This window comes from Phocoena sinus, chromosome 4 (assembly GCF_008692025.1).
Source record: "Phocoena sinus isolate mPhoSin1 chromosome 4, mPhoSin1.pri, whole genome shotgun sequence".
NCBI classification, from domain to species: domain Eukaryota; kingdom Metazoa; phylum Chordata; class Mammalia; order Artiodactyla; family Phocoenidae; genus Phocoena; species Phocoena sinus.
The window spans coordinates 108,989,709-109,004,771 of NC_045766.1; positions in this window are offsets into that span (position 1 = coordinate 108,989,709).

The following is a 15,063-nucleotide window of genomic DNA, read 5'->3' on the forward strand; positions in this document are numbered from 1 at the left end:
CTGTGTGTTTTTCTGTCTTCTCATTTTGCTTATCTTACTGTGTTTGGGGTCTCCTTTTTGCAGGCTGCAGGTTCGTAGTTCCCGTTGTTTTTGATGTCTGTCTCCAGTGGCTAAGGTTGTTTCAGTGGGTTGTGTAGGCTTCCTGGTGGAGGGGACTAGTGCCTGTGTTGTGCTGGATGAGGCTGGATCTTGTCTCTCTAGTGGGCAGGTTCACGTCTGGTGGTGTGTTTTGGGGTGTCTGTGGCCTTACTATGATTTTAAGCAGCCTCTCTGCTAATGGGTGGGGTTGTGTTCCTGTTTTGCTAGTTGTTTGGCATAGGTTGTCCAGCACTGTGGCTTGCTGGTCGTTGAGTGAAGCTGGGTGCTGGTGTTAAGATGGAGGTCTCTGGGAGATTTCCACTGTTTAATATTATGTGGAGCTGGGAGGTCTCTTGTTGACCAGTGCCCTGAAGTTGCCTCTCCTACCTCAGAGGCAGAGCCCTGACTCCTGGGCTGGAGCACCAAGAGCCTTTCATCCACACGGCTCAGAATAAAAGGGAGAAAAAGTAGAGAGAATTAGTAGAAGTATGAGGAAAGAAAGAAGGAAAGGAGGAAAGGAAGGAAGGAAGGAAGAAAGAAACAAAGAAGGAAAGAAAGGAGGGAGGGAGGGAGGGAGGAAGGAAGGAGGAAGTAGGGAAAGAAGGAAAAAAGACAGAAAGAAAGAAGATACAGTAAAAATAAAATAAAGTATAATATAGTTATTGAATTAAAAAATATTTAGAAAAAAAAAAAAAAAGGGACGGATAGAACCTTAGGACAAATGTTGGAAGCAAAGCTATACAGAGAAAATCTTACACAGAAGCATGCACATACACGTTCACAAAAAGAGGTAAAGGGGGAAAAATCATAAATCTTGCTCTCAGAGACCACCTCCTCAATTTGGGGTGATTCGTTGTCTAAAGGAGGGAAGGAAGGAAGGAAAGAAAGAAAGAACCAAGGTAAAGTATAATAAAGTTATTACAATTAAACTTAATTATTAAGAAAAAAATTTTTTTTTTAAAACCATGGATGGATAGAGCCCTAGGACAAATGGTGGAAGCAAGAGTATACAGACAAGATCTCACACAGAAGCATACACGTACACATTCACAAAAAGAGGAAAAGTGGAAAAAATCATAGATCTCGCTCCTAAATTCCACCTCTTCAATTTGGGATCATTCCTTGTCTATTCAGGTATTCCACAGATGCAGGGTATATCAAGTTGATTGTGGAGCTTTAATCCGCTGCTTCTGTGGCTGCTGGGAGAGATTTCCCTTCCTCTTCTTTGTTCTCACAGCTCACAGGAGCTCAGCTTTGGATTTGGCCCTGCCTCTGCGTGTAGGTCGCTGGAGGGCGTCTGTTTTTTGCTCAGAGAGGACGGGGTTAAACGAGCCGCTGATTCGGGGGCTCCGGCTCACTCAGGCCCGGGGTGGTGGAGGGGAAGGAGGGGCACTGCGTGCGGGGCGGGCCTGCGGCGTCAGAGGCAGCGTGACGTTGCGGCAGAGGCCGGCGTGACGTTGCAGCAGCCTGAGGCCCGCCGTGCATACTCCCGGGGAAGTTGTCCCTGGATCTCGGGAACCTGGCAGTGGCGGGCTGCACAGGCTCCGCGGAAGAGGGGCGTGGAGAGTGACCTGCGCTCGCCCACAGGCCCCTTGGTGGCGGCAGCAGCAGCTTTAGCGTCTCCCGCCTGTCTCTGGGGTCCGCAGTTTTAGCCGCGGCTCGCGCCCGTCTCTGAGGTTCGCGCTTTTAGCCGCGGCTCGCGCCCTTCTCTGGAGTTCCTTTAAGCAGCGCTCTTAAACCCCTCTCCGCGCGCACCAGGAAACAAAGAGGGAAGAAAAAGTCTCTTGCCTCTTCGGCAGGTGCAGGCTTTTCCCCGAACTCCCTCCCGGCTAGTCGTGGTGCACTAACCCCTTCAGGCTATGTTCAAGCCGCCAACCGCAGTCCTCTCCCTGCGCTCCGTCCAAAACCGAAACCCGAGCCTCAGCTCGCAGCCCCGCCCGCCCCGGAGGGTGAGCAGACAAGCCTCTCGGGTTGGTGAGTGCCGGTCGGCACCGATGGTCTGTGCCGGAATCTCCCCGCTTTGCCCTCCGCACCCGTCGCTGTGCACTACTCCGCGGTACCGAAGCTCCCCCCTTCCGCCTCCTGCAGTCTCCGCCCGCAGAGGGGCTTCCTAGTGTGTGGAAACTTTTCCTCCTTCACAGCTCCCTCCCACTGGTGCAGGTGCTGTCCTTATTCTTTTGTCTCTGTTTTTTCTTTTTTTCTTTTGCCCTACCCAGGTACGTGGGGAGTTTCTTGCCTTTTGGGAGGTCTGAGGTCTTCTGCCAGCCTTCAGTAGGTGTTCTGTAGGAGTTGTTCCACGTGTAGATGTATTTCTGGTGTATCCGTGGAGAGGAAGGTGATCTCCGCGTCTTACTCTTCCACCATCTTCAAGGTCCCCCCGCTTTTTTTTTTTTTTTTGTAATTGGTTTCTACTCTAATAGCATCATAGTTGGGACCACAAAAATTTAATCCTCAGAGGAATAAAAGGAGGGGAATTAAATGCTAGCATACTGTTGGTGATTATACAAACACTAGTCCATTTTACAGGGAACCTATTTCTAAACATGAGACATTTAAAATTAAAATAAAGGAAAAATGGACAGTTATATGTCAACAGTATTCTGAAGAACTGAAAACATGCCAATTTTCAGTCACATTGTGAATATTCCATAAAGAAGTAGTGTCAAATGAAAAATTTGAGGCATGGCAGGCAAAAGACTAGAGTTATATGACAAATTATACTAGTATCAATTTGGAATAAGAACTTTTGCTGTCAGTATTACATCAAATCTCTGTAAAGTACATCCTGTGCTAAACACAGCAAAGCATTCTGAAAAATGTTTGGACAGTGTTTTACATATGTAGATTTTCTTTATGTGAGCTGTGAGGTTTTATAGCTCTGTAAGTGGAACTGGGTGAATAAAACACAATGGAGAGTGATAATAAAGTAGCATATATCTACATTTGTAGGAACTAATAAAGTACAGCATAGAAGAAGATAGGAATCAGCGATGCTGATAACATAGCTGTTCATTTTGAATTTCTGTCTATTATTTTATATTATTCTTATTAATAGCTATATTGATATCCTTATCTTGGTTACCAAGGTAATCAATTAAAAAATATTCATTTAAATTTTATCTAAATTAGAGATGGTATATATGATCTTTTGAAAACAAATAAGTAAATTTAAATTGCCTAATCAACCCCTGAGGACAAAAATACCATTTACTTGGCTTTTTTGGGGGGAGACTTCTCCTCTGCCCATCTACATGTCTACAACAGACAGTTCACTTGTTAACTTGTTTTACAAAGATAGCATCGTGTGCTATTCACCCATCTGCCTCTATTTCTGTGCTATGTAAACTGAACGTATTTGTTAGTCATTGAGTCTTCTTTTGCAACATGACTACAATCCTTAATCTCTTCATACAATTCTATTATAAGCAGATATACTAAAATAATACATTATTATCTATTATAGTTCACTTAATACATATTAGCATTTTTTTTTAAATTAAGAATTGATGCCCAGCTTTTAGTATATTTTTACTTATGTAGCATAAATTCCTAGAAAAGAACTTTGTTGCAAATAATTTAAATATATATTAGAATTTGGAAAATAAATAAAATGTATTTCCAGAGAAAATGTTAACACACATATGTAAATAGAACCAATACATATTTAGAATTGTTAACTTTTTTTGTAATTTTCCTATGAACAGATGATATGATAAATTATATTAAAACTTATATGATCTTAAATAATTCTATTACTATAGTAAATTCTCTTTGACCAGATAATATTGATTAATTAATGCTATTTAATTTATCATTTTGTATTAACGCTAATATTTGAAGCAGATCTGTAACTTTTTTTGTTTAGTAGAGCACAAAAATCTAGGCTATTACTGCATCATCATATACTTCAGGCACTTTTCCTCTTTCAAGTTTTAAAAAAAATATAGGATAGAATTTGTCAGAAGTGTTTTAACTTAAATAAATGGAACATAATAGGAAAATGGGCTTTTGATTACACTGAAAGCTTTTTTTCTAAATCTTTGATGATTATTGCTCTAATCAAATCTTTACCATTCTCCTTTCAGTCCATTTTAACTTACATTTTCCAAGAAAATAATTTGTTTTATAAAAAAAGTATTATTATAGAGTTACATAAATATCATCTAGTTTAAAAAATAATTACAGACAAAAATAAACACAAACAAAATCCTTTCTACCTTTTTTGTATATTCCATTTTTCCTTCTCAAGTTTGTGCTTGTAAACTCTCTCATTCTTTATCAAACTTCCCAGTTTTTTGTTACTTTTTGTTATTTTTACTCCCTTTCCCTGAGAATCAGAGTTTGGATTTATTAAGTAAGAAAGAAATGCTAAGATTGATTCCTAAATTTCTTAGTTTGATTTTAATCTTAACTTATTCAGTTTATTTCTTAGGTTTATGGTCTTTTTTTTCTGCTTTATTATTTTACATAAATTTCTACATTAATTATTTTAGTCTACAATTCAGAGGTTTCAGACTATAGTTATGTTTCTAATTGCATCTTTGACTGCAATTGATTTGATTTAATGAATATATTTTCATAATCAATTTTCTATATGAACTATGACTGCTATTATGAGTATCACTAAATTCATGAATGATTAAGATTATTTTCCTTCAAAATTTCAGTTGGTTTATTTATCTTTGTGATCTCTTTAAGACTACCGTTTTGATTATTTTATTCAAATAAGAGAATTGCTTTTTATTGTTTGGAAACAAATGGGTTTTTTTTGGAGGCCTAGTTGTAATGAATTTTCTGTTGATAAGGCATAGTATTTGATATGTATTGTCAAAAATTGTAAATATCATATAGAATCATTTTGTTCATTTATTTGTTTTGTCAAAGAGATTTCTATTAAAATCGGCAATTTAAGCTGTTACTATCAGTTTTCTCATATTTCAATTTTTAAAAATGTATTTATGTGTCTTCTATGCATAGAAATACTTGCCCCTTATATTCTTTGTCAGTTGAAACTCTTACTAATATAAAATTGCCTTTACGTTCTTTAGGCCTTTTTTGTTCTGATATTAAATTTTCTTTATGTTGCCTTTAAAAAAATACTGTATATTATCTTTTCATTTCTCACACATTCTAAGGTGTGTATTTTGTTAGTAGAAGGACAGTGTGTTTAAATTTCCTTGTAAAGAAACTCTCTGATTTATGTAGTTTGGATAAGGAGTGTTTTATAACTGAAAGATGCCTATGTTATATTAAGGAATGATAGAGAGATATACTCAACTTCTAGAGAGTAAGAAAAATTTTCCCATTAACTGTGCACATTTCTATCCCATTGCACAAGGATCAAAATAGGACACACTCTTGAGGTCATAAACACTTATATCTACAGAATTCTTTACTGGAAATGAAAGATTTTTTTTTATTTCTGAGCAAAAACACAGAACGTACTTTTCTACCAGAAAGTATGTCTAAATGATTAGTTCTTAGACTTCTGACATTTCAAATGGAAAGACAGATAGATGTCTGAGACAGAGAAGAGGGAGAATATAATAGACTTCACAATTTATGTGCAAAAGGGAAACTCGGAAAAGGGAAGAGAAAAATAATGTTTATTCATCCAATGTTTAAAACTTGAAAACCTGAGATGAAGGCCAAGTTAATTTTCTAAAACTTGAGGGGTCTTTAAAATAATCTGATTTTACTGGTTAAGGAATGAAGGGTGGTAGGGGCAATTATTTTCTTTTACATATTACTAGATTAAGAAGAATGTTCCAATAGATGCTGGAATTTACTTTAGGATACATCAAATGTTGTTCAACTTTTGAATAAACAGAATGTCACAAATCCATACAATGGAATACCATTTGGCAATATAAAGGAGCAAACTTCTGATACACTCCTTGGCATGGTAAACCTCAAAAATACACCATTCTAATTGTAAAAGCTAGATGAAAAATATTAAATATTCTATGAGTCCATTTAGTTTGAAGTGTCTAGAAAAAACACATATAGATATAATAATTGGATCAGTGTTTGCCTGGGACTGGGAGGGTGTGATTGGGGATTGAGTAAAAATGAATTTTGAGAGATATTTTAAGGATAATAAAAATGTTCTTACACTGGATTATATTTGCACACATCTATAAATTTACTTAAATAAACACTGAATTGTATACTCACAATGATTAAATTGTATGATCTATAAGTTATAATAAAGCTATAATTTTACATTTTCTTTCTCTGACTTATTGGTCAAATGGTATTGGATTCATTCCTTACCTTTTAAAGGGTTTAAATTTGGTGTCATTTTTGTTGATCATCCTTGCTATATATAAGACATTTACATAGTGTTTTATCTTTTGAAATGAGAGCTCTGTAAAGAGAAACTTATCCTTTTTATCTACTTGACTAAAAGCAGTTGTTTTTTTGATAGATTTTATGGAAGATTCTATCTTTTCTTATGATTTCCATATACTTAATATGCTGATAATTCCAAAAATTTCAACTTCTGTTTAACTCTTCTTCTGAAACTCCATGTACTTATACCTTCCTCTTAGTCAGGTTTATTTAGATAAGCCATAGGTATCTTAGATTCATCATGTCCCAAATTGATCTCACATCTTTTCACCCTAAATGTCTTGATTTTCTGTTCTCCCATTTCTTATTTACTGGAATTATTCCCTAAGCCTTTAAGATAGAAACGTGGATGTTAGGATTGACTCCAACTACTCAACTGCAGTGATATCTAATTGATAACTAATGTCAACTAAACTAGCCAATAGATTGAAAGCCTATATCACAACTTCCAGTGTTAAGCTTTTTAAACAGTCCAAATAATTGGCTTTGTGAATATGAAAATTTTACCCCTTCTATATAAAATTAAAGATCTTTATTGTCAGTACTTGGAGTTCCATATCATTTTTGATATCAAATAACTACTGATAAGTTTTTCCATTTAGTAGAAATAGTTGCATGCCAACACAATTACAAATTCATATACAATTTTTTGAGCACTTTATTTTTCAATATACATGGAGAGAGGTTTCCTAAGTATGACATTCAATAAAACTACTTGTTTTCTACTTCATAGATATATTAGTTGAAACATATGGAATTGATGTTTTTATGGGCCAAAATAGTAAAATGTTGGCAGGTAAGTTTTTATGTGACAGAATACAGTATATTTCATTCTCTATAATATTAATTATGCAGTAATAATTGCGAAATATAAATATTTCATTCTGTAAGCTAGGAACCCATGATAAAAATTAATGAATTAATATAATGAATGCTTTTCAAATACCAAACTCATAGTATGATTTATAATTTATCTAAAATTATCCCCTTCTAAAAATTTCTCAAAGTATTTATAGATATAAGCACCACCAAACTTGGTATGGTTTTATTAAAACTCAATTCTACACTTCTTAAATATTTGAAAGGAGTTGGATTATACTGTTATATTTCAACTTATCTCTTCAGAATAATTAGAATATTTTTTATAATATATGCACTCTTTTCTAATCAATGAAATAAGCCTGTTTGTTTAATGCTAGAAAGTACAGGAAAGAGTTTTCCAAAACACAATATATTGTCTGTAATAACCCAGGTATGATAAAACGAAAGAAAGAATTGAAAACTACTGTCTAGGCTTAAAAAATTACTGACATAAGCCTTGACCAGAAAATTGTTGCCATTCATGATTAGAAAGTAATCATTCACTTTAGCACATTATTTACTTTTGGAAAGACAAAATTTCTTGTGCGGGAATTACAAAGTTCCAGCATATTTAGTAAATAATGGCCAATTCATCCTCTTGTTACAGAATATTTGTGTTACATTTTGTATTTTTTGTTTAAAAGCTTATATTCAATATGTTACATATATTTCATGTTTTATTTTGCTTATTTTAAATAGAAAATATTCTTGAAATGTTGTTCAATGCAAATTACTTAGTATATGTCCTTGTCTTTAATTTTTACTTTGCTTTTGATTGGTATAAAACATTTCATCATCTAACTCAAAAAGTTAGATTTATTTTGTTTGATAGGAAATATGATACCTGAAAGGGGAATGGTATCTTATATATTGCATTATAACTTCCCTTTTCGTCACATAGTCTTCATAAAGTATTTCTTAGCATTTTAAATTTTCTTGAAAAATTAATATACAAAATATATGTTATAAATACTGAAAAAAATTTAAATATTGTCTTCAAAGCAAAAGAATATAAGATTTAGAGAAAGATTTGCTATAAAATGTTATATCAGTCAATGAAATATATATGGTGTCTTGGTCTCTTAGTATTACTATATTTAAACATACGTTGATATGATCAACTATTTTGCTAATTATTTTACATAGTCTATAACACTAGACTTTAAATGTTTTAGATGTTTGCTCTAGATTATGTGAGTTTTATTTTTTCCATTTTTATTAAGATATAATTAACATAATATTGTGTAAGTTTAAGATACACAATATAAAGATTTGATGTATGTTTACATTGCAAAATAATTACCAATTAAGGGTAGTTAACACATCCAATCACCTCACATAATTAGAGGGTTTTTTTTATCTGTGTGTGTGGTGAGAACCTTAAGGATCTGTTCTCTTAGTAAGTTTCAAATATGCACCCCAGTATTGTAAACTACAGTCACAGTGCTGTACATTACATCCCCACAAATCATTTATCTTATAATTTTGTCAATTTTCTACCCTCTGAAAACATTCACCCATTTCCCTCAAACGTCACTGTCCACCCCTGGCAACAACCAATCTGCTCTCTATTTCAGTGTGTTTGTTTGTGTTTAGATTACACATAAAAGTGAGATCATACAGTATTTGTCTTTCTCTGACTTATTTGGCTTAGTATAATGCCCTCAAGGTTCATCCATTGTTTTTGCAAACGGCAGATTTCCTTCTTTTCTATGGCTGAATAATATTTAGCTATATGTATATCTCACATTTTCTTTAGCCATACACCCATTGATGAACACTTAGGTTGTTTCCATGTCTTTGCCATGGAAAATAATGCTGCAGTGGACATGGGAGTGTAGATATCTCTTTGAGATAAAATTTAATGTCCTTCAGATATATATCCAGAATGTAATTGCTGGGTCACACGGTAGGTCTAGTTATTTTGTTTTGTTTTAAGAGCTGCATACTGTTTTCCTTAGAGGCTGTACCAATTACATCATACCAGCAGTGCACAGGATTTTCTGCTTCCTTTTCCCCACATTCTCTCCAGAACTTGTTATCTAGTCTTTTTGCTAACAGACATTCTTACAGGTGTGAGGTGATTTCTCATTTTGGTTTTGATTTGCATTTCCTTGATGATTAGTGATGTTGAGCAATTTTTCATGTACCTATTGCCCATTTGAATACCTTCTTTGGAAAAATTTCTATTCAGATACTTTGCTCATTTTTTAATCAGTTTATATACTCATTTTTTTTTTTTTTTTTTTTGCTACTTGAGTTGTATGAGTTTCTTATATATTTTGGATATTAACCCTTTGTCAGATATGTGGTTTGCAAATATTTTCTCCCATTCTCTATGTTGTCTTTTCATTTTGTTAATATTTCTTTTTCTGTGCAAAAGCTTTTAAGTTTGATATAGTCCCACTTGCTTATTTTTGCTTTTGTTGCTTGAGCTTTTGGTGTCATATTCATAAAATGATTGTCACCTGCCTTCTTAGTCCCTATCGGATCCCCTGCTGTCAAGCCTTACAGGTTCCCCCAGTAATCTCTGTGAGGCAAGACCTGAGTGGGATTTGCAGAAGCATCCTGCAATACTGGGGATTCTGGATGTTCACCTTCTGGTTTCTTTTTCCCACTGGAGAAACCTTAGGCCTAGGGAAGCCTCCTTGGTGAAACATTGTGCCTGCCTAAAAGACGGGAGATGCAATCAGAGAAGAGCCACTTCTCTTTCCCTTCTAATGTGGTCCTCCTTGATCTCTGTGGTCCATGAGAGTGCTTCAGCCCACTCCACGGGGCTCTAGGAATTTTCACAATGGTGTGTTGTCTATGGTTAGTTGCTAGTTGGTCTTCTTGTGAGGGAGATTGAAGTTGGGGAAGACCTATATCGCCATCTTGACAGACTTTAAAGGAAAAAAATGCAAATCACCTCTCTTCAGAAATATATAGTGTGTATAACTTGTACTCTTGGTTAAATGTTCACTCTTATTGGTGTTTTATAAAACTACAAGTTCTTAGTATTAATATAGGTTCAAGTCATCAGCATTCTAACAGGTGTGAGGTGATTTCTCATTGTGATTTTGATTTGCATTTGCCGGATGATTAGTGATGTTGGGTATCCTTAATGTTATGTTTAATGAAATGTTAAAAAAATTTTTCAAACTTCTATATTTTCTGCAATCTCCATAAATTTAAACTAGTATTATCATCCTCTTTTCCTTAGTGGCTTCATAGAGGACCTAAGGGAGATACTGCAAAACTTCCTGGTCTTGATTTTTTTTTTTTTGTTATTATTATAACATATTGATTAATCTTCAGCTGTTGTATTACAGTTATTCTGTGATCTTGAGTCAGTTTTATTATTCATAAAATATAAGTTGAATCCATTAAATCCAATTTGTGATATATACATATTTTTTGTATATAAGAAAAGTGATTGCTTACTCATCTAATATTTATTCACATGTGTAATTCAATGTTTTTTCTTTTCAAAATAAGAGTAGCTTGAATTTATATTTTTAAATTTAATTTTTTCCCATAAAGGAAAGACCTCTGATTTTTAAGTAATTCAGTTTATTAATATGTGGGTTTTACATATGAAATCTTTCTCTCTCTATCCCTGTGATTTCTTCCCCCCTTGGTAGTTTTCTTGCTTTTTGAACTAATTACTCATAGTGTATTTTCCTTCTTTCTTATTCAGTGAAGAGCTCAGTCCATTAGTTTTTCTTTGGGCACTTGTTTAGCAACATGTAGTGTATGATTATTTTTATAGATGGGGGGTGTCTTTTCTCTATAGTTTTCTTAGAAAACAAGAAGATAAACAGGTTTACAATTTTTCTACCCATGTTTTTATTAAACAGTGCCACTCTCTTCTCCCTAGGAGGAAGGAAACTAACATGATAATTTTAATTAGCTTCTCTTTCTATTTTCCTTTTCTTACCCAATGAGAGTCATAGCAACCCTTCAAAATATTATGGAAACTATTATGCTAAAGAATGAGAGCCATTTACTACAAGTGAGTTGCACTTAAAACACAATTTATCACTAAAACACACTGTCCATTTCAGAAGTTTTCTCCATGATTGCACTGATGGTATGTAGACAAAGAGAGAGGCATGAAGGTGAAAAGTCCCACTCACAATCTGATTTTTGTATTAATGTAATTCCATGTGCTTTAAATAATTATAACACTTAGAAATTATATTCTCTAATTCTAAACTTTATATATATATATATATATATATGAATACATAAAGAAAGGCATAAAAACAAAATTTCTTTAGCTACAGTGTTTTTATTATTTGTGATTATTTTTTTCATTATATGTATAGAGTGAGAGAGAATAGCAGGGGTCAATTTCTACCATTGTTTCTAGTTATTTTCCTTGTAAGGAAAGACATTTTATTATTTGTTTATTTTCGTTATTTTTAACTCTTTACATTTTTAGAGAATTTTTAGTTTTACAGTAAAATTGAGAGGAAGGTACTGAGATTTCCCATATATTTTCTACCCCCACACATGCATAGCCTCCCCCATTATCTACATCACTCACCAGAGAGGTAGATTTGTTACCAAGGATGAATATCTACTACATTGACACATGATAATTACTCAAAGTTCATTTATCTTAGGGTTCACTCTTGGCATTATGCCATATTCTAGGGTTTGGATAAATGTATACTGACATATCCCTATCATTATAATATAATGAAGAGTGTGTTCACTGCCCTAGAAGCCCTCTGTGCTCTGCCTATTAATTTCTCCACTTCTCAGCCCCTAGCACACACTGATATTTTTATTGTCTCCATAGTTTTGCCTTTTCCAGAATGTCATATAATTGGAATCACACAGTAACCTTCTCAGATTAGCTTCCTTTACTTAGTAATATGTATTTAAGATTTCTCCATGTCTATTCATGGTGTGATAGCTCATTTATTTCTAACACTGATAATATCCCAGTGTCTGGAAGTACCACCATTTATTTATCCATTCACTTACTAAAGAATGTCTTGGTTGCTTTCAGGATTTGACAATTATGGATAAAGCTATAAACATCCATGTGCAGTTTTTTTGTGTGGACATAGGTTTTAAGTTCTATTGAGTAAATACCAAGGAGTGCAATTGCTGATTGTATGCTAAGACTATGTTTAGTTTTTTAAGAAACCACCAAGCTGTCTTCCAAAGTGGATACTCCATTTTGCATTCTCACCAGCAATGTATTCCCACCAACAATGTATGATTGTTGTTCCATGTTCTCACCAGTTTTCAACGTTGTTAGTGTTCTGGATTTTGGCCATTCCAATAGTTATGTAATGGTATCTCATTTTTGTTTTTCTTTGCATTTCTCTGATGACAAATTATATGGAGCAACTTTTCACATGCTATTTGCCATCTGGATATCTTCCTCGATGACATGTCTGTTAAGCTATTTGGCCCATTTTGTAGTGGGGCTCTTTGTCTTCTTACTGTTGAGTTTTAAAAGTTCTTTGTATATTTTGGATTATGGTATTTTATCAGATATGTCTCTTACAAATATATTCTCCAAGTCTGTCTCGCCTTCTCATTCTCTTCACATTGTCTTTCACAGAACAGACGTCTTAATTTTAATGGAGTTCAGCTTTCAGTTATCCCTTTTGTTGATTGTCCCTTTGGTGTTGTTTATAAAAGCATCACCATACCCAAGGTTATCTAGGTTTTCTCTTATGTTATCTTCTAGGACTTTCATAGTTTTACATTTTACATTTAGCTTTATGATCAGTTTTGAGTTACTTTTGTGAAGAGTAAATGAGTGTAGAGGTTTATTATTTTTCATGTGGAAGTCCAGGTGTTCCAGTACAATTTGTTGAAAAGACTATCTTTGCTCCATTTTATTCTCTTTGCTCCTTTGTCAAATGTCCCTTGACGATATTTGCAGGGTGGGGGTGTATTTCCGGGCTTTCTATTTTTTTTCAATTGGTCTAATTGTCTATTCTTTTACCAGCACTATACTCTCTTGATTACTGTAGCTTAAAGTAAGTGTTGAAGGTGGGTATTGCCAGTCCTCTAACTTAGTTTTTCTCCTTCAGTATTGTGTTGGTTATCCTATAAGGTATATATAATTGTACTTGAAATTTCATTGCAATTTAATAATTACAAGATGACATTCTTTATCTTGTTCAATGCATTTACTTTGTCTTCAACTCTTAATACCATGTCATCAGATGTTGTTTCATGTTGACTTAAAGGGCTTTTTTCCCTGTGATATAAACAATGAAACATTTATTTTCATAAATAGATCTTTATATTTATTGTAAAATCGTATGTATTCTTGATTATGTTATCTTCTATTTGTCACAATATCTTTTTCAAGTGCTTCCTTTGATTTCCCTCATTATATGATTTGTGGTTATTTTGGTATTGTGGGGGTGAATATATTTAGAATCCGTATGTCTGCTTTGAGCTCTTATAGGATTTACTTTAATTATTTTGATTAATAGCTAATCTATTTGTTCTCTAAATGCAAGGTCCATTGATTCTCAATAAAGAAATTGTACTTTCATTTTCACACCTATTTATACCATCTACTTTCATATATTTTAGGTGTATAATTGATTTTATAGAATGAACAGTCATAAAATTTGCAGTCTATAGACATACCTTGTTTTATTGCACTTTGCTTTATTATGCTTTGCAAGTATTACATTTTTTTACAAATTGAAAATTTGTGGTAACACTTCATCAAGCAAGTATATTGGTACCAGTTTTCCAACAGCAATTGCTCAATTTTTCCTTGTCTTTGTGTCACATTTTGGTAATTTTCTCAATATTTCTAATTTTTTCATTATTATTGCATTTGCTATGGTGATCTATGACCACAGATTTTTAATATTGCCATTGTAATTGTTTTGGAGAACTACAAACTTCACCCTTATGAAATGGCAAACTTGATTGATGAATGTTGTGTGTGTTGTGACTGCTCCACCAACCCGCCATCCGCCCATTTTTCTCCCTCTCCTCAGGTCTCCCTGTTCCCTGAGACATAATGATATTGAAATTAGGCCAAATAGTAACCTTACAATGGACTCTAAATCTTCAAGTGAAAGGAAGAATCCCATTTCTCTCACTTTAAATCAAAAGATAGAAATGATTATTCTTAGTAAGGAAGGCATGCTGTAAGGTGAGAGAGGCAGAAATCTAGGCCTCTTGAGCCAGTTAGTCAAGTTGTGAATGCAAAGGTAAAGTTCTTAAAGAAAATTAAAAGTGCTACTTCAGTAACAATAATAAGGTTGATAAAAAGTGAATGATAGGGCTTCCCTGGTGGCGCAGTTGTTGAGAGTCTGCCTGCCGATGCAGGGGACACGGGTTCGTGCCCCGGTCTGGGAAGATCCCACATGCCGCAGAGCGGCTGAGCCTGCGTGTCTGGAGCCTGTGCTCCGCAACAGTGAGAGGCCCGCATACCGCAAAAAAAAAAAAAAAAAAAAAAGTGAATGATAGAAAGTGAAACAGGTTTAATGATGATATGGAGACAGTTTTAGTGGTCTGGATATGAGATCAATCCAGATACAACATTTCTTTAAGCTAAAACATAATCCAGAGAAAGGCTGTAACTCTATTCAGTTCTATGAAACCTGAGAGAGGTGAGGAAGCTTCAGAGAAAAAGTTTGAAGCTACAAGGTTTCATAAGGTTTTAGGAAAGAAGCCATCTCCATAACATAAAAGTGAAAGATGAAGGAGCAAGTGTTGATATAGAAGCTGTAGCAAGTTATTCAGAAGATCTAGCTAAGATGATTAATGAAGGTGGCTACACTAAAC